The sequence below is a fragment of the Ovis aries genome, chromosome 14, assembly GCF_016772045.2.
Source record: "Ovis aries strain OAR_USU_Benz2616 breed Rambouillet chromosome 14, ARS-UI_Ramb_v3.0, whole genome shotgun sequence".
NCBI lineage: Eukaryota > Metazoa > Chordata > Mammalia > Artiodactyla > Bovidae > Ovis > Ovis aries.
The window spans coordinates 61,098,626-61,119,485 of record NC_056067.1 but is presented as its reverse complement, the minus strand read 5'-3'; the positions used below and the strand labels follow the sequence as shown (position 1 = coordinate 61,119,485).

At 41.1% G+C, this 20,860-nt stretch overlaps 1 long non-coding RNA gene across 1 annotated transcript; it reads right to left on the bottom strand.

The window, feature by feature from the left end:
- Positions 1-7,412: 7,412 nt before the first annotated feature.
- Positions 7,413-20,178, bottom strand: LOC106990745 (uncharacterized). Its single transcript, XR_003591624.3, has 4 exons — positions 20,115-20,178; positions 19,432-19,515; positions 15,256-15,347; positions 7,413-11,262 (listed from the first exon to the last, which is right to left on the bottom strand). It is a non-coding gene; the product is annotated as an uncharacterized LOC106990745 (long non-coding RNA).
- Positions 20,179-20,860: the final 682 nt, after the last annotated feature.

Here is a 20,860-nt window from a genome sequence, read left to right as displayed (position 1 = left end):
AAATTAAATACACATAGTGTGTCTTATTCTCTGATTTGGAAATATTCTCAAAATTTATAGTTGTATAACCTCATTTTACTAAATAAAAATCACTTTTTAACTATGTCATTTTCTTTATATGTGATATATTAGTGTTTCTGAATTCTTGACATCCACTTAATACTTTTAATGTCACATTAATTAACAGATCAGTTTATGATTTGGAATTAGTCGTGTTTATTTTGTATGTCACACAGTTTATCACACATTGTTATTTCTAAGTATCAGAGTTTAGGTTATAGTCTTCCATGACTGGTAGATGTTTATTTAATCCCTGTCAAAAAACCAATTAGTATTTCTGTCACCAAGCAAGTAAAGAGCTTATCAGTTCAGTCCAGTCGCTCAGTTGTGTCCAACTCTTTGCAACCCCATGAACCGCAGCACACCAGGCCTCCCTATTCATCACCGTCTCCCAGAGTTCACTCAGACTCACGTTCATCGAGTCAGTGACGCCATCCGGCCATCTCATCCTCTGTTGTCCCCTTCTCCTCCTGTCCCCAATCCTTCCCAGCATCAGAGTCTTTTCCAATGAGTCAACCCTTCACATGAGGTGGCCAAAGTACTGGAGTTTCAGCTTTAGCATCATTCCTTTCAAAGAAATCCCAGGGCTGATCTCCTTCAGAATGGACTGGTTGGATCTCCTTGCAGTCCAAGGGACTCTCAAGAGTCTTCTCCAACACCACAGTTCAAAGGCATCAATTCATCGGTGCTCAGCCCTCTTCACAGTCCAACTCTCACATCCATACATGACCACTGGAAAAACCATAGCCTTGACTAGATGGACCTTTGTTGGCAAAGTAATGTCTCTGCTTTTGAATATACTATCTAGGTTGGACATAATATTCCTTCCAAGGAGTAAGCGTCTTTTAATTTCATGGCTGCAATCACCATCTGCAGTGATTTTGGAGCCCAGAAAATAAAGTCAGCCACTGTTTCCACTGTTTCCCCATCTATCTGCCATGAAGTGATGGGACTGGATGCCATGATCTTCATTTTCTGAATGCTGAGCTTTAAGCCAAATTTTTCCCTTTCTTCTTTCACTTTCATCAAGAGCGCTTTAGTTCTTCTTCATTTTCTGCCATAAAGGTGGTGTCATCTGCATATCTGAGGTTATTGATATTTCTCCTGGCAATCTTGATTCCAGCTTGTGTTTCTTCCAGCCCAGCGTTTATCATGATGTACTGTGCATATAATTTAAATAAGCATGGTGACAATATACAGCCTTGACGTACTCCTTTTCCTATTTGGAACCAGTCTGTTGTTCCATGTCCAGTTCTAACTGTTGCTTCCTGACCTGCATACAGGTTTCTGCATTGCTTCCCTGAAAATAAATTCTTTTGTACTATCTTCCTAGATTCTGTATATATGTGTTAGCATATGATATTTATATTTCTCTTTCTGACATACTTCACTCTGTATACTTTATATAGATTTTAATGTATATATAAATTATATATACTTGTACATATATAATTTATATATGCTCATATAGTCATATGGGCTTCTCTGATAGCTCAGCTGGTAAAGAATCCACATGCAATGCGAGAGACCTGGGTTCAATCCTTGGGTTGGGAAGATCCCCTGGAGAAGGGAAAGGCTACCTACTCTAGTATTCTGCCCTGGAGAATTCCATGGACTCTATAGTCTATGGGGTCACAGAGTCGGACAAGACTGAGCGACTTTCACTCACTCACTCATATAATTACATAGTTTTTAATAAAAAATAAAATTAGTCATAGAACTGTGAAAGTGGCTCAGTCATGTATGACACTTTGCAACTCCATAGACGATACAGTCCATGGAATTCTCTAGGCCAGAATACTGGAGGGGGTAGCCTTTCCCTTCTCTAAGGGATCTTCCCAATCCAGGAATCCACCCGGGGTCTCCTGCATTGCAGGCGGTTTCTTTATCAACTGTGCTATCACAGAAGCCCTGCCATAGAGCAGGCCTCTAAATTAGACTACAATCGGGGCATCGTTGGTGGTCCAGACAGTAAAGAATCTACCTGAGATGCAGGAGACCCATATTCAATCCCTGGCTCAGGAAGATCCCCTGGAGTAGAAATGGCAACCCACTCCAGTATTCTTGCCTGGAGAATTCCATGGACAGAGGAACCTGGCGGGCTACAGTCCATGGAGTCACAAAGAGCTGGACATGACTAGACATGACTGAAGATGACTGAATGGCTAATACTTCCTACTTCTTTCTATATCTACGTTGTATTAGATGCATAAAATTTATCCATACTCCCTATTGACTTAATAGTAACTATTTGAACATAGACAGAAACTTCTTACCCAAATAATATGTTTAGAAATACTATCAAACTTAAAATTAAATGACGAGGCATGCAAACACATATTTATACTTATATCTTTTATTTAACATAACTACTTTTGTAAAATACATTAATATCATTGTGATTCAATACAGTTATTTTATAAATCAAGTAAAGTTCACAATAAAGGATAGAAACGGTTTGGACCTAAGAGAGGAAGATATTAAGAAGAGATGGCAAGAATACACAGAACTATACAAAAAAGATCTTAATGACCCAGATAGCCACGATGGTGTGATCACTCACCTAGAGCCAGACATCCTGGAGTGCAACATCTAGTGAATCTAAGGAAGCATCACTTACAAAGCTAGTGGAGGTTTTGGAATTCTAGCTGAGCTATTTCAAATCCTAAAAAATGATGCTGTTAAAATGCTGCACTCAATGTGCCAGTAAATTTGGAAAACTCAGCCCTGGCCACAGGACCGGAAAATATCAGTGTTGATTCCAATCTCAAAGAAAGGCAATGCCAAAGGATGGTCAAACTGAAGCACAGTTGTTGTACTCATCTCACATGCTAGCAAAGTAGTGCTCAAAATTCTTCAGCCAGGTCAATAGTATGTGAACAAAGAACTTCCAGATGTTCAAGCTGGATTTAGAAAAGGCAAAGGAACCAAAGATCACTTTGCCAATATCCCTTGGATCATATAAAAAGAAAGAGAGTTCCAGAAAAACATCTACTTCTGCTTCATTGACTATGTTACAGCATTTGTGTGGATCACAAGAAACTGTGGGAAATTCTTAAAGAGATGGGAAAGCCAGAACACCTTAGCTGTCTCCTGAAATATCACCTTGCAGGTCAAGAAGCAACAGTTAGAGCTGGAAATGGAACAACAGACTGGTTCCACATTTCAAAAGGAGTACATCAAAGCAATATGTTCTTACATTGCTTATTTAACTTAAATGCAGAGTACATCATGCGAAATGCACGGCTGGATGAAGCACAAACTGGAATCAAGATTGCAGGGAGAAATATCAATAACCTCAAATATGCAGATGACACCACCCTTAGGGCAGAAAGTGACGAGTCTCTTGATGAAAGTGAAAGAGGAGAGTGAAAAAGCTGGCTTCAAATTCAACATTCAATAAATGAAGATCATGAAACCCAGTCTCATCACTTCATGGTAAATAGATGGAGAAACAACACAAACAGTGACAGACTTTATTTTGGGGGTTTCCAAAATCACTATAGATATTGACTGCAGTCATGAAATTAGAAGGTGCTTGTTCCTTGGAAGAAAAGCAATAACCAACCTAGAGAGCATATTAAAAATTGGAGTCATTTCCAGGAGTCATGTATGGACGTGAAAGTTAGGCAGTAAAGAAAACTGAGCATTGAAGAATTGATGCTTTTCAACTGTGGTGTTGGAGAAGATTCTCAAGAGTCCCTTGGACAGCAAGGAGATCATAACAGTCAATCCTAAAGGAAATCAGATCTGAATATTCATTGGAAAGACTGATACTGAAGCTGAAGCTCCAATACTTTTGGCCACCTGATGCAAAGAACTGACTTATTGGAAAAGACCCTGATGCTGGGAAAGATTGAAGGGAGGAGAAGAAGGGGATGACAGAGGATGAAATGGTTGGATGGCATCACTAACTCAATGGAATCGAGTTTGAGCAAACTCTGGGGGTTGGTGATGGACAGGGAAGCCTGGTGTGCTGCAATCCATGGGGTTGCAAAGAGTTGGTCACAACTGAGCAACTGAGCTGAACTGGACTAAGTTCTAATTTCCACCTTTTTTTTTTTTATAAAAAGGCTTTAAACTTTTACAAATCATTATCCTGTATTAGCCTCATTACTACTTATGGTTCAATGAAAATATTCATCCTGGCAAGAATTTTGATGTATATAAAGGTGTATTATAGACATGACTTTTATTTATTTTTATAATTTCATGTTAGGTACGTTTAATGAAGATTTTTAAAAACTTTGATTCATTTGGTATGTACAAAGGTGGGAAGACAGTCGCCATTATTCTACCTCATTTGTTGGAAAAAAAATCTTTTCACTATTGCTTTGTAATGCTGTATTTATCCTCCTTCCCACCATTTTACTGAACTTATCAATTCACATCCACCTATTTCTACTTGATTATCAAACTTTCCTTTATTGTAACGACATGATATAGTTTAATATTGTTTCCAGAATTTTTTCACGCTTACCTTTTCTTTACCCTGTGTGAACTTAAGAATCATCCTGTGTAGTTTAAAATATAATCATGGTATCTTTACTGATATTACACTCATTTGTTCCTCACCCAGGGATCGAACACTGGTCTCCTGCTTGGCAGGTGGAATCTTTACCATTGAACCACCAGGGCATGACTTTTAAATCCTTAGTGATATTCCTTTAAGTTTTTTCACTGTTACACATTCAAATATCAGACACTTGTTTTACAGGAAGAAATATAAATAACTCTTTTTCAGTGGGATCTAAGGTAAATGAAGACTAGTTAAGAGTATCAATTCCAGTTGATATGGTACAGAGTTCTGCCTCATCTTCTCATGCAGGATTCTCTGGCTCAGATTATCAGTTCCTGGGATTAACCGAATCGCCCCCCGAGAATTCGGCAATAGGAGTGATCTCTTTATTGCAGACTATGACAGGGATTATGGGGAGTTTCAGCCTTGTTTACCATTTCCTCTCCCTTTATTTCACAGGAGGCAAATGTCGGTCTACAGATTGGATTTTCAAGCACGTGACTCTTGCCAAACTCTTAGTTGTTCATTTGAAAGGAATTCCTGAAACACTGGCAGCTTTGGGGTTGAAACAGTTCATCAGTGAGATTTGGATGCACACTTGCTTTTTATGTTCAGAGTCAGCAGGGATGTGTCCATTGGCACCATCTTCCTCTTGAGTGTCTTTCAGATGATCATCGTTCCCAGTGACTCCAGGTGGGCAGAGCTTAAGAGCAAAGCTCCCAAATATGTGGGCACCTTCAGTATCCTCTGCTGGATCTTCAGCATCATTCTCAGTATTTTGGTTTCATTTTATGTGACTGCCCAGCGGAACAACACAAGCAACACAGAGAATAGAGATCATGGCTACTGTTATTTGTGCATGCTGCCCCAAGGCCACAGATGCGAAACCTTGCACCAAGAACACAGAAGCAGAGCTCAGAATCAAGGACACTTTCAAAGCTGACTGAGCCCCTTTGTAGCCTTTTCAAAAGCACACTGATAGTCACTACCAAGCTTCCCGACTGCCAGTGGGGCACAGATGCCCACTCCAGTAAGCACCCTCTAGTGCCCCAACCAATCACCTAACGTCAACCATCCAGCAGCAATTTTGCTTTGAAGCTGTAAAAATTGGCTATTAGCCCATGGACACTCTCAGCATCCCCTGGTCTGTCCAGATGTGGGCCCATTGCACTCGCAGTGCCTGCTTTATCTCTGCCCTTTGTTTTCAATAAACTCACTCCTTTCTGAAATGCCCTGTGTCTGGAAATTCTTTTCCAACCCGCACTCAGACTGCCTCAACACTTATGGCTGATCGACATGTTGTACAGCAGAAAGGAACACAGCACTGTAACAATCTAGAAGGGTGGGATGGGGAGGGACATGGGAGGGAGGCTCAGAAGGGAGGGGACACGGGTGTACCTATGGCTGATTCTTGTTCATGTTTGACAGAAAACAACAAAATTCTGTAAAGCAATTATCCTTCAATTGAAAAATTTTAAAAATATTAAAAAACTCAAAAACAAAAAATATATACACATTAAAAGAAAAAAAAAATCCATTTTAGAAAAAATTATAAAACAATTGCCCAGTGGATACAAATCTGCCAGCAAGTGCAGGGGACATGGGTTTGAACCCTGGCCCAGGAATATTCCACATGCTGCAGGACAACTTAGCCTGTGCTCCACAACTACTGAGGCTGTGTGCTGCAACTACTGACACCTAGAGCCGTGCTTCACAAAAAAGGCCACTGCAATGAGAAGCCCATGCGCCACAACTAGAGGAAGCCTGCACACAGCCACAGACAAAAATTTAAAATTAAAAAAAATCAGAGACAAAAATAACTCAATCAAAAATTGGGCCAAGACCTCATATCTCCAAAGAAGACATTTAGATGGGCAAGAGGCAAATGAAAGACACTCAGCATCACTAATTATTAACAAATGGAAAACAAAACTACAATGAGCTATCACCTCATTCTAGTCAGAATAACCATTATCAAAAGGCCCACTAATGATATAATAAAGGCTGAAGAGGCTATTGAGATCAGGGAACCTCCTACATGGCTGAAGGGAATGGAAGCAGGTACAGCGACTAGGGAGGACAGTGTGGAAGTTCCTTAACAAACGCAACCTCCTGACATGTAAGGAAATAAATTCCATGAAAAGCAGACAAAACAGATTAGTTGACAACTCTGTAAATTCTTGGTAAATCATCTGCATGGTGATATTCTCACTTTTGATCTATCATTCCCAAATTTTTAAAATAAATATGCACTAAAACACCTACACTTGCAGATTCTATATTAGTTTTCTCACTGCTAATGTACGTACCTTCAGATATTTATATATTGCATTCAATGTATGTCAGAGGCATGAGAAAACAGTTCCTTTAAGCCTAGACGAGATACATGTGCTGAGAATTTTACATGGAGTAAAATTTTATGAATCTTAGTTCAGAAATTTGTAATCATGTTTTTTAATTATCTTTCCTGTGACCTCATTAAATTTATATTTGCTAAAATGATCCCATGGAAAGTTTTAGTTCAACAGAAGAAGAAAGGAAAATTGAACCTGGTGAGTTTATGAGAGAATTCACAGCAAGCCTTGAGGCACCCTGTGGGAGGTCAAGGCTAGAACCAGGCCCAGACAGTGCCAGTACATGGGGCTCAGGCTTATAAGTGAACCTGGGTGAAGTGCTCTGGGCTCCGCAGATTGAGGGTGAATTGGTCACTTCAGACCTAGACGACCAGGATTCTGGTGAGCTCTACGAGGGTGTCATTGAAGGGGACCTGTGAAGTAGAACCTGGCGTTGAGCAAGACTGCTGATCACAGTCTTAACACTTCATTACAATCAATTGAAATGCTATAAGCCATTCACTTTTATTAATAACCATGTGTTAATTTCACACAAGGTTGAAATTAAACATTTTACAATCCACAGCATGATCCATGATTAAATCAGATTAAAATTACAGAGAAAGATACTCATTTTTCTGATAAAAGGATGTGAGGATCATTATTTTTATGACTTACAAGACAAAGCCTAGGAAACACTTAGTAAACAAGAAATACACTACTTAGATGCCTTTTCTGGAAAGGGTTTCTAATACATTTCTAGCTTATCACAGAAGCTGTCTTTATATCAACAATGTCAAGTAATATACTTCACTTATGCAGCCATGAAATTAAAAGACGCTTACTCCTTGGAAGAAAAGTGATGACCAACCTAGACAGCATATTCAAAAGCAGGGACATTACTTTGCCTACTAAGGTCCGTCTAGTCAAGGCTATGGTTTTTCCTGTGGTCATGTATGGATGTGAGAGTTGGACTGTGAAGAAGGCTGAGCGCTGAAGAATTGATGCTTTTGAATTGTGGTGTTGGAGAAGACTCGAGAGTCCCTTGGACTTCAAGGAGATCCAACCAGTCCATTCTGAAGGAGATCAATCCTGGGATTTCTTTGGAGGGAATGATGCTGAAGCTGAAACTCCAGTACTTTGGCCACCTCATGCAAAGAGTTGACTTATTGGAAAAGACTCTGATGCTGGGAGGGATTGGGAACAGGAGGAGAAGGGGACGACCGAGGATGGGATGGCTGGATGGCATCACGGACTCGATGGACATGAGTCTGAGGGAACTCCGGGAGGTGGTGATGGACAGGGAGACCTGGCGTGCTGCGATTCATGGGGTCACAAAGAGTCGGACACGACTGAGCGACTGAACTGAACTGATGCTGATATTACAAAGATACATCAATATTGTAGTGAACTGTGATTGTGTTCTTACAATTCAAGTGATATAAGTATTGAAAATTTAGAATCAACTTTTGGAGAAGTTCCCTGGTGGTCCAGTGGCTAAGACTCCGCATTCCCAATGCAGGGGGTCTGGGTTCAATCCCTGGTCAGGGAACTAGGTCCCACATGCTGCAACTAAGATCTGATGCAGCCAAATAAATGAATATTAAACAAAAAACAATAGAACCAACTTCTTTCTTACTTTAATACATGGAAAGATTTCATGATCACTTATATTATGGCAACCTCCCAGGATATTTCATATGAATAACAAACACCTCCAGTTAGATGCTTATTGTACATTTTACATAGTTGGGTTAAAGCTCAACATTCAGAAAACTAATATCAGGGCATCCAGTTCGATCACTTCATGGGAAGTAGATGGGGAAACAGTGGAAACATTGTCAGACTTTATTTTTTTGTGCTCCAGAATCACTGCAGATGGTGACTGCACCCATGAAATTAAGACACTGACTCCTTAGAAGGAAAGTTATGATCAACCTAGATAGCATATTAAAAAGCAGAGATATTACTTTGCCAACAAAGTTTCGTCTAGTCAAGGCTATGGCTTTTCCAGTGGTCATGTATGGATGTGAGAGTTGGACTCTGAAGAAGCTGAGTGCCAAAGAATTGATGCCTTTGAACTGTGGTGTTGGAGAAGACTCTTGAGAGTCCCTTGGACTGCAAAAATATCCAACCAGTCCATCCTAAAGGAGATCAGTCCTGGGTGTTCATTGGAAGGACTGATGCTGAAGCTGAAACTCCAATACTTTGGCCACCTCACGCAAAGAGTTGACTCACTGGAAAAGACCTTGATGCTGGAAGGGAATTGGGGCAGGAGGAGAAGGGGACGACAGAGGATGAGATGGCTGGATGGCATCACCGATTCGATGGACATGAGTTCGGGTAAATTCCAGGTGTTGGTGACGGACAGGGAAGCCTGGCATGCTGTGGTTCATGGAGTTGTAAAGAGTCGGATATGACTTAGCAACTAAACTGAACTGAACTGATCCTTCATCTTCTAACGGAGAATAGATAGAAATGGTTGCAACACAACATAAAAAGGCTAATCTTTGAACCTTAAACCATCAACAACTTTTTTTCATTCAAACTAGAAATAAAGCATAGTATGGATAATTTGACCATTGAATTACATTCATTTTGCTTTTCAACTAATCTCAAATCAAGTCATTGTAAACAAAAATACATTGCTAATAAGTGTAGCCTTCTAACTATCAACATTCAACTATCAACTATCAATCTCACGATCCCGGCTAATATATGCATTTTCTGTTTTTTAACTATGGATTGCTCTCTACAGTAATTCTCCTTCTAGAGAAAATTTAGAAAAGAGGGGTGATGAAATACTTTCTAGTATCAAATCTCTGTAATTTATTTCAATTTGATTTTTGATTAAATACTTTTCTACATATTTGTTACAACATTTCCATAGGTTTCTTGTATAAACTCTTGTTTTCTGATGTATGTTTAGGGCAAACATCTTCCATCACTTGTTCCATCACTCTCCAGCGTGTCTTCTGAGATGTTTAGTGAGATGACTGCTATGACTAAAGGCTTTGCCACATTCTGCACATTTATAAGGTTTCTCTCCAGTATGAACTCGCAAATGTGTAGTAAGAATTGAGTTCCGATCACAAGCTTTGCCACATTCTGTACATTTATAAGGTTTCTCTGAAGTATGCATTTGCTGATTTTCAGAAAGTGTTGAGTTGTGATTAAAGGCTTTGCAAATAAACCTGTACATTTATAAGGTTTCTCTCCAGTATGAATTTGCTGATGTTGAGTAAGATGTCAGCAACGGATAAATGCTTTGCTACATTCTGTACACTTGAAAGGTTTCCTTCTTGTATGAATTTTCTACCTAGCTCAGATGAGTTACTAAAGACTTTCCCACATATCTTACACTTGTTTTCTTTCTGTGAATTCTGAATAGTCTGCTGTTGAACAAGTTCTGAAGAGTGATTAGAAATTTTACCATATTCACTACAATTATAAGTCCTCTCTCCAGTATGAGTACTCTTATATAGAGAAAGACCTGGCATCTGATAAAAGATATTTCTACATTAATTACTTTTTGAATCCCTGTGTGAAGATTCAGGTCCCTGATGTTTCATAAGGTTTCAGTGTCCTTCAACCTTATACCCAGTTTTATTGCCTGAATACCCTCTCACTCCATCATAAATACTCTTGCAATGATTGGGGTTGGAGCTCTTACTTAAGGGTTGACTCATTTTATTATACATCAAAAGTTCTTCCATATTAACCATACCATGGGATGTATTCAACAATGATGGTTGGATTATATCTCCTCCGTTATTATCAACATTACACACTTTGGCATGGGGAGAAAATAGCTGTTGGTGGAAGAATAATGACCCCCTGCTCACAGATCCCTCAAATTGATTATATTGTGAGTTTTCCCCCTCATTTTTAAATTTCCGGTGTTCAGACATGCTTGAATGATTGTTTAATCTAAGGCTATACTGAATATTGTTTGAATCAGTATTCATAGGAGAGACTGGATTACCTTCTGGGCTTTCCACGTTTCCTTTCGGAGAACAGGTATGTTTCAAAAAGGATAGAGATCTTTTCTTAACAACTTACAGTTCTCATCAGATGTTGAAGACTGAAGTTGGTGTTCTCCCCAGTTTGACTTGCATTGCTCATTTCTTTTTGCAGTAATGTTTGCCTTATGTATAACTCTCTCAGTCTCTTTATGTCCATATAAACATCCTCTCTGTCCTTCATATGCCCTCATATGTTCCCAGTCATTCATTAAATGCAAATTTCTGAGGTGAAATACTTCATATTTTCCTAGGTTTGCTTTTGGGAATAGATCTTCTAATCCTGGATTCTTTGGCATCAAATCCTGGGTGTCATGAGGAGACAAAGCTGAAAGATACCGAATAACAGGTTATTTTGCCTACTATTCTCAGTGAATATCCTTAAAGATTTAGAGAAAAGTGACGAATAAATAAATAAATCGAGAGAGAAAGATCAAGATGCCAGAGGATCAGGCAGAGACAGTTCATCTCTCTCCACAAACACAACAAGAATACATCAGAAATGGAAGAATTTTCAGAGCCCACAGTGAACACAAGCTGTGGACAATGAAAAGGTCAAGAATAATTCCTGCTTTGAAAGGACAGGAGGAAAACGAAGGAAAAGGAACAGGAAAGGAGGTGGAGTGGCACCTGCAACCCTGGGGGGATCTGAAGAGAGGAGAGGCCTCCACATCTGTGGAAGCTCCTCACTGCTGGACGCAGTCCAGTTGAGACAGAAGGGGAGCCTCATTCTCTGTGGGAAGAGAACACAGCAACAGTCTGTGGCAGCAGGACAGTGTGAGACCTGCACACAGGATACTGACCCCTGCCCTGCCCACCCAGCCTGAGAGGGTGTCCACCACTGCAGACAAGGGCTGGGTGCTGGAATGTGGGGTCTGGAGAGCAGACCCAGGCAGAGGACTGCTGTGGGTCCTCTGTGAGGAGCCATCCTGCAGGAAAGGCAGGGAGGGAGGAGCTCTATAAATAGGGATGTTGTGGCGGAAGCCTGAACCACCATACAGCATAGCGCCATTGCTGACTGATGACGAAAGAAGAACCCCACCACAGCCCATCTCCCCCTGTGCTGGCCCCTGCCTCACCAGCATCGAGGAAGGGCTCCCACTCAGGTGGGTTCTATTGAGCCCCAGCCATGGCCTCCCCTATGGACCTCCTCCACCATCAGCAGACTCCTGTGCTCTGGGGAAGCCTCTGGGGCAGACACCTGTGGGTGGGCCACACGCACAGATGGAGCTGAAAGGACAGCAAGGCCCAGGGTTAAGGAAGAAAAGCTGAAATCTCTCCTCACAGCTGCACAAACAATGCTTTTACACCCACAACCGGCTTTGTAACCTCAGCCCCTGAAGAGCATCTGAATGGAACAGCAGGAACCCTCCCCCTCAACCACCATGTCACAGCAGGTGTAGCTTTAGCAGCTCTAGACTTTGTGGGCTCGTACATGAAGGGATGGGGCCAGATCGGAGTCTGAGCTGCCCCCACAGCACCACAGTGGATCCAGCTCCATGATCAATGCAATCCTGGGCCCTGATTTCAGTGGGTCTATCCTGGTGACCTGGTGAAAACAACATCTGAGAGACATCAGGGCCATGTGCCGGGATACTCATGGTTAAGGTGGGGCCAGGAGCAGTGCCAACAGAGGGTCACATGAGAGCTCGCACAAGGCATGAACCGTGACACACAGAACACTCCCCGAGGTGAACATCCCCAGAGGAGCAATACTCAATGGCTTCTCTCCCAGTGGGGGTGCTCCAATCCCACCTGCCTCCACCATAGATCAGAAATAAAGTGAAGAAACAGATCTGGGGACTCTATTCCACCAACCAGGGAGCAGACTCCACCCCTGACAGGGCAGTGACAACCAGAGAGCAGTGGGAAACTCCCCTCAATATCCAGGGCAGGCTCGGGTCACAATAACAGCAATCACACCCCCTATCAAGGGGATAAGGACACAAGCCTGCACACCAACCTCACACTCCAGGGGACAGATACCAGAAGGAAAAAACTAGGATTCTGCAGCTTTCATAACACAGAACACAAACACAGAAAATCGCACAAAATGATCACACAAAGAAATATGGTGTGGAGGAAGGAACAAGATAAAAGCCTACAGGAACCAATAAATGAAGAGGAGATATTAGATAGTATAATGATTAACTCTCCCCTTCATTTCAGTTTAGTTGCTCAGTCATGTCCAACTCTTTGTGACCCCGTGGAATGCAGCATGCCAGGCTTCCCTGTCCATCACCAACTCCCCAACCTTGCTCAAACTCATGTTCACTGAGTCAGTGATGCCATCCAACCATCTCATCCTCTGTCGTCCCCTTCTCCTCCTGCCTTCAGTCTCTCCCAGCATTAGGGATTTTTCCAATGAGTCACTCTTTGCATCAGGTGGCCAAACTACTGGAGCTTAGCTTCAGCATCAGTCCTTCCAATAAATATTCAGGACTGATGTCCTTTTGCATTGACTGGTTGCATCTCCTTGCTGTCCTAGGGACTCTCAAGAGTCTTCTCCAACAACACAATTTACAAGCATCAGTTCTAGGTGCTCAGCTTTATGGTCCAACTCTTACATCCATACATGACTACTGAAAAATACGTAGCTTAACTATATTGACCTTTGTCAGTAATGTCTATGCTTTTTAATACACTGTCTAGGTTTGACAGTTTTCCTTCCAAGGAGCTAGTATCTTTTAATTTCATGACTGCAGTCACCACTTTCAGTGATTCTGGAGCCCAGGAAAAGGAACTCTCTCACTGGTTCCATTGTTTTGCCATCTATTTGCCATGAAAAGATGGGATCAGAAGCCACGATCTTACTTTTTTGAATGGTGAGTTTTAAGCCAGCTTTTTCACTCTCGTCTTTCACCTTCATTAACAGGCTCTTTAGTTCCTCTTCACTTTCTGCCATAATGGTGCTGTCATCTGTATATCTAAGCTTATTGATATTTCTCCTGGCAATCTTGATTCCAGCTTGTGCTGGCAACAAACATTTTGACAGACAGTAGGTGCCTAACGTTTCTTTAATCCACTTCTTCCCAACTGTGTTCTTATTTGAGCATATTCTATTAGATATTTGAATGTAAAAATCATAAATGATATTGACATACAATGAATCAGAAAGTGAGAACATATAGGATAAAGTCAGGGAAACTGATAACTAACAAGATAACCTTAATAATGCTGCAGTACTTAAGAAATGGGACTTTGAAAATATGGTGAGAACCTAGGGAAGTCTACCAATGCTGTGTGGAGTCCTAACTGCAAGGAAATCTAAAAGAGAGTTGATATATATACATACGACTGATTCTCTTTGATGTACAGCAGGACAACATTGTAAAACAGTAATATTCTAATAAGAACTTTAAAAAAAGGTGTCTTCATATAACATAAAAATTTTAAGAGTGAGAAACAATTAAAAATATGGTGGAGAATCTTCTAGGATCTCATGAGAGTTTATTTAAAAACTCTTTGAGTTAACTGAATATATTAAAGTATTTTAGCATTGAAGAATTAGGGCAAATGCACTTAAGATATTTAGCATGAGTTCATATAAAGAAAAGTGAAACTTGGAAGTAACCCTGAGATTTGCATTCTCCCATTTTAGGCAAAAGAAAGTGAAAGTGTTAGTCCCTCATGGACTGCAGACTTCCAGGCTCCTCTCTCCCTGGAATTTTCCAAGGAAGAATACTGGAGTGGGTTGCCATTCCCTTCTCCAGGAGATCTTCCCAGTGCAGGGATTAAAGCCAAGTCTCCTGCAATGCAGGCAGGTTCTTTACCTCTGAGTCACCAGGGAAGCCCATTTTAGGGGGGGTTTGCTTTATAAGCCAAAAAGTACTTAAGTCTAAAATTTGTCAAGTCATATCTGTAGCTTCCAGTATTTTAGGAATTATAAATCAGAAAACCAAAAATCTGTCCCCAGTATTCCTAGAACCTTTGCAGTTTGTCTATAACCAGACACTTCTGTCTAGAGGTGGAAACAAACTTTAAAAGGATCATCACAGTTACTCAGAAATGTGCACGGTTTTATTAAGGTCCCAGAGAATTGAAACAGCAACCAATTCATGCAAGTTGTCACAGTCCAAGAAGGGCATTTTAGTTCTCACTGTGAATGAGAAAGGTAATCAACAGAGAAAAATTCATGATGGTTTAACAGACAAAACGGGGCAGGTGACAGCTGTCTATGACAGCAACAGAAGTAAATCCTGACTTCCCCAAAATGATTTCCAAGGAAGCAGATCTTCCCAAACCACATGACAAAGGATGCCTTCCTCACTGATACTTGGACCTCTCACTTGAGCCATCAGCTCCATCCATTCACACATACCTGGGTATATGGCCACTGTCTTCATTCTCCTATTCCTGGGCTCCTCACTTGTTCCAGAAAAGTCACAAGGTCCGGCTTAGAGACCACAAGACCTGTTCATCAGAGAAGGGAATATTTGTTTTGCCAGAGATTCATCACTTTCCAATCTAGTATTCAGCTGTCCCTGAAACACAAAGTACATATGCCATGTGACTGTGAGACTTCCTAATGTGCCCAAAGATGACAACAGCAAGTTCACACAGAATTGGTTTTGATACAGGAGAGGGTCTGGTGTTACACTATACTATGACTTTTACAAAGTAATGCCGGGGTCCAGCCCCGGTGGATCCAGGGAATTCGAAGGGTGGACGGAGTCGGCGAGGAAAACTTATTTTTTTATTAATATAAGATTAGATTAGGAAGAAATAGTGTAGTGTAGGAAGATTAAGTGGAGAGAAGAGGCTGATTAACTGGGGTTACGTGGAAATCCAATAAAGCTCCAGACAAGGAGCTTGCACTGTCTACGTTAGGCTGCCGGCGCCCGTTTGAATATCGGAGAGCGCCCCGCCTTGGGCTCTCTCTCTTACAGATCTTAGAAGCCGGGACAAGTAAGTAGACACAGTGAGCCTCCACGTCCCAGATGGGAATTCAGCCTGAAATTAGAGTAAAGAGGAGACATGGGGGAAACCAGTACAGCGACTGGCTCTCCTTCTATTGTCCTTCAAGGCCTTTTATACTTTTGATTATACAGAGATCAATGGGTAATACAAAATTATGTAGTGTTTGCAGCCCAGACTCTTTCTGTACATCTTTTTGTATACAAAAGGTCTCAGGTGATTTACATTATCTTCTGGCCAAGAGGCTTGTTAACACTTTTTGGCTTTCTTCCTTAATGAATGTTAATTTCGTTTCCCCTGAAGCGTTTTTCTTTAATCTGCATCTCCTTAAAGCGTTAAAGTTGCATCTCTATAGAACAAAGGTGCAGTGGGTTATAACAAAGAAGGTACTTAACTCAAAGATCTAATGTTGCTAATACGAGGACTACTACTTGTTTTTCTATATACCAACTATATCTAAAAATAAAGGATATGAAAATTTGGCAGCAAGTATTGGCTCAACAAATGAAACCTTTAATCAGTCCTATTCTAATGATTTTGACTCTTCGGAAGCCCCTACATTCCTAGGATGTTTTAAGCTTCCTGTGCCTCCTGTGGTCAGGAGGCCTCAAACAATCACACGCGTCCTGCAGGCAGGCTAAAAAGCCATCAGAGGGGTTTTTGGATTGAAACACTCTTTCAAATGCAGAAGACTAAAGCCCTGAATTGACTTTTTCCAGAGAATGTCAGAAGAGTGGAAAAGCAGGCAGATTCTTATTTTTGCGGGGGTGGATGCTCAGGAAATTCCAGGGGGAAAACCTGAGGTCTGATTAGCCTTGCCATCAGAGCTCTGCCGCATGACCTTGTCACGGGTGGAATTCCTCACACTGGCTCCTGGCACAGTAATATTTTCACCGTATTTCTAACCCAAGAAGAAATGACCTATGGCCCACAAATCATTTCAGAAACTATTCTGACCTGGAAGAGAAATGGTAAAATAATCAGATTAACATGGCATATTTATTTTTGAGTGTTGTATTTGTATAACACAGGGTGAATTGCCTATCAAGAAAACAGGTAATATTTTTAAAAGCATACTGTGATCCAAGAGTTCTTGAGTGGGACAAATGTGCCATTTATTTTAACAACCTTATTTTTTTCTTAGTATTTTAAACAAGCTTCTTTTAACTAGTAATCTCAAAATTCTGCTTCATGAATGACCATTTTGAACAGAAAGGAAGTACAATACTAAGGTAAGCATTCATACTTACTTTTGAACATCAAGTGTTTTACAAATTTTACAGATCTAATAGGATAGCGTCCTCAGCAGGAACAATCATTTTAACTATTTAGGATATACTATATATCTTTCTGAGAGTTTTTACAGAGTCTTGGATGTGCAACAGAAATAATTTAAAATCAATAATGGTATTGCCCCACCTTTTTTGCAAATATTTAGCAAACATTCCTTAAATAGCTTAAATTTACTTCACTTTATGTACTCTAGACTCTAACTAATAAAACACAGACAAATACACAGGGACAACTCTAATGAAAGTTCACAGAAGTCTCTCTAATGGTGAATAATACAAAAAACAAGCAAAGTAATCGATCAAATCATATGAACATTTTCATGCATATATATTAAAATGGAACTATATATTCATTTCATAAAATGAAACAGTCTAAGGCCATGGAATATGTAAGTACAATTTTCAAAGTTTAGAATAAATAAAATATTCATAAAATGATGATGTCTTTAATATATACCCTAGGTGTTGCTTGCATACACACATGCACATAAACACACATAGGGCAAAAACAATCTTCTGTGACTAACACATCTTTTGGAAGAAACGTTTTAATCTACATTTTTTTAAAAACTCATGTGTATTTTAGCATATATGGTAAAGCAACTATGTCTAATTGTGCATGAATGTGTTCTGAATCCCATCAATCATGTCCAACTCTTTGTGACCCTCATGGGCGGTAGCCCTCCAGGTTCCTCAATCCATGGGATTTCCCAGGTGACAACACTGAAGTGGGTTGCCATTTACATCTCCAGGGGACCTTCCCCACCCAGAGATCAAACCCAGGTCTGTTGCATTGGCAGGCAGATTCTTTACTGTTGAGTCAACTGGATACACTGAAACCAATTTTTCCTCTTTAGTATCAGTAATTGAAAACACAATATGAGAAACAATCTATATTTTATTAGCAAATATACCATGACACCTATTAACAGCACATTTCCAGACCTATGTGAAGAAACTGTAAAACTTTACTGAAGCACATAAAGTCTGAAAATCACAAGTTTTACTGGGAAGATGTAGTGATATAAAGACTTCACTGACTGCAAATTCAGAACAGTTCAAACTCAAAACAAACATGGGTATATCAAATGTAAGTCTCAGCTGTATCTAGGAGAGCTAACAAAATTTTGAATATAAAAAACAAAAAAGCCTAAATAGAGGGAACCTGCCAAATTACAGATGAAGCTATCACTGTATAGACTAGTTGAAATTTTAAACTAAATGAAGCACAATAGCTACAAGAGCCAAAGAAGCTCACCTAAAGAGAGACTTGGATATTACTTTGAACAATAAAAGAGTAGGATGAAACACAACATAATATTTTGTAATCATGCAACAGGTGAGGTATTCCAAAGCAACATCAAAAATCAGAGGGGGAGAAAATATCACAGGGCATAAAGGAAAGATTTAGATTTCAACGTTGTGTAATAAAGAATTTAGGGACTTGCCTGATGGTCCAGTGGGTAGATATCTGCCTGTCAATGGAAGGGACACAGGTTCCATCCCTGGTCAGGGAAGATCCCACAAGCCTCGGAGCAACTAAGCTAGTGTGCCACAACTACTGAAGCCCACCTGCTCCAGAGCCTGCCAGTTATTAATACAACAACTGAACCCGTGCCTTAGAGCCAGAGCTCCACAACAAGATAGTAGCTCCTCCTCACACAACAGAGAAAGCCCAAGTGCATCAGCAAAATCCCAGCATAGCCAAAACTAAATAAATATTAAAATTGAAAAAGAAAAATAGAATTTAGCAGGCTTTGGTCCACAGGTTCTGGAAGTTTGCTTTTACTCTTGGAATTTAAGTGTTTTCATTCTCGGAATTTCCTTAGTGACTGCAATGGCTTTATTACTCTCTGTGGGACCTGACAATTTACGCTAACAAGATGACTTATGTGGGCCCCTAGTTTAATAAGGGAATGACTCAGGTTGGGAGGCTGGTCATTTCACAAAGACCAATGAAGTCACTAGAGGTATGGGGATTTGAGCCACGTGGGCTAATTAGCCCAACCTCTAAGGAGGGAAGAATGCTGGAGATGTTATCAACCAGGCTTATGTAGCTAAACGCCAATAAAAACTCGGGACTTAAAAGCTTGAGTGAGCTTCTTTGGCTGGCAATACTCTGTTTTCTGTCACACTGATATGCCAGGAGGGCAATGGGTCCCTTTGGATGATGACTATGGGTAAGTTCAGACAAACCCGTCAGAAGTTAAGGAGCTTACGAAGTTCAAAAAAAGAGCATTTCAGGAAAGAGAGACAGAACAAACAAACAAAAGGACTATACCTCTTACCTCGGAAAGAGTCATTTCTGACTCCTTGCTTTCCTCATCCTCCCGGCTTCTTTCTCAGGTAAGATCAGTCTTGGGAAATGACCCCTGAATGTTGAAAATAGGCAGTTCAATATTTAGAAAAACACACCGAGGTCCCTGTAACACAGCCCCACACAGAGGGAGGATCTCAGCAGGTACAAAGCACTATCCTCTACGGCCACTGACTCAGCAGGGATTCTGGAATACAGAATCAAACGAGGTGTTTTTAGTTTTATTCTTTTCTTCAGAACTCGCGGTCTTTCCTGTGAAAACCACACGTTCTAGGCTGACCCTCCCCTTCAAACCTTAGGCGAGACCCTGACCAAACTCCATACAGAATAGAGCCTCCTTCACCTCTTCATGGATCAGGGACCTAAGGGTTGGGCAATGCAGGACTTTAAGCAGCGGTCTCTACAAGTTAGAAGGCAGAGCTGCCAGAGAAGGACACGGACTCTAGAACGGTATTAACAGGAAGCCGACGTGGGCCCCAGAGACCCGGCAGCTAAGCTAACGGACTTCAGAACTTCTCACGGGGGTGCGCGGACACACTGGGGACGGGAACATGGGACGGCAGATTGAACGTCCACAGAGACCCCCGAAACCCAAGTGTGAAGGACAAAAGGCTGTGGGACTACGAAGTCCAGATTTTAAACAAACAAACATACAAACAAAGTCACCAGAACTCTCGGTGACTCATTTAAGCTCAATTCCGGGTCTGCAGGATACAGCGCACGCGCAGACGGAAGATCCGGTACAGAGGAGGGTGAATGCGCCACGCCGCGGCCAACGAGAGGCGTAGCAAGGTGGGCGGAGGACGAGGCCAGAGCCGCAGGTACGTAGGGGCGGGGCCGGTGGGGGCGGAGCCTTGCCGCCCCTCACCCCCGCTCCTGTCAATTCTGGGTCTATTGGTCCTTCTGTCCAGTTGCGCTTCCTTTCTCTGCCTTTTGATACCTTTAAATCTGTTTGATTCCTTCTGGAGCAGAGCTGCTTCCTGCCTGTCCTAACTAGTGTTTCAAACAACTTAAGGCAAAAGAGAAAATTTTTGAGAGGTGTCTGCGTGTGAAGCTGAGGTGTTTTCAGCAAGTTGAAAAATGGGGAAAATTCAAAAGCCCTTTCTGTGAGAGCGTGAAGATGGGTGTCTCCTCAGTGATGAAAAGTAGAACGTAATCACTTCAGCGGCAGCAGCAGCAACAACAATTAACAGAAGCAATCTGTGTATCAGTAGATTCTGGCAGGAGTAACAGTATGTCATTTCAGTGGTTATGTTATAAACAACAATGTGGGTTCCGGTCTCCCTTTCTTTCTAGACTCACTTCCTAAGAGAAAAGCCAACTGCCCTGTTGTAAGCAGGTCTCTGGTTACAATTTCCTCCCAACGGTTCATCTGAGTGTCAGTTCAGTTCAGTCGCTCA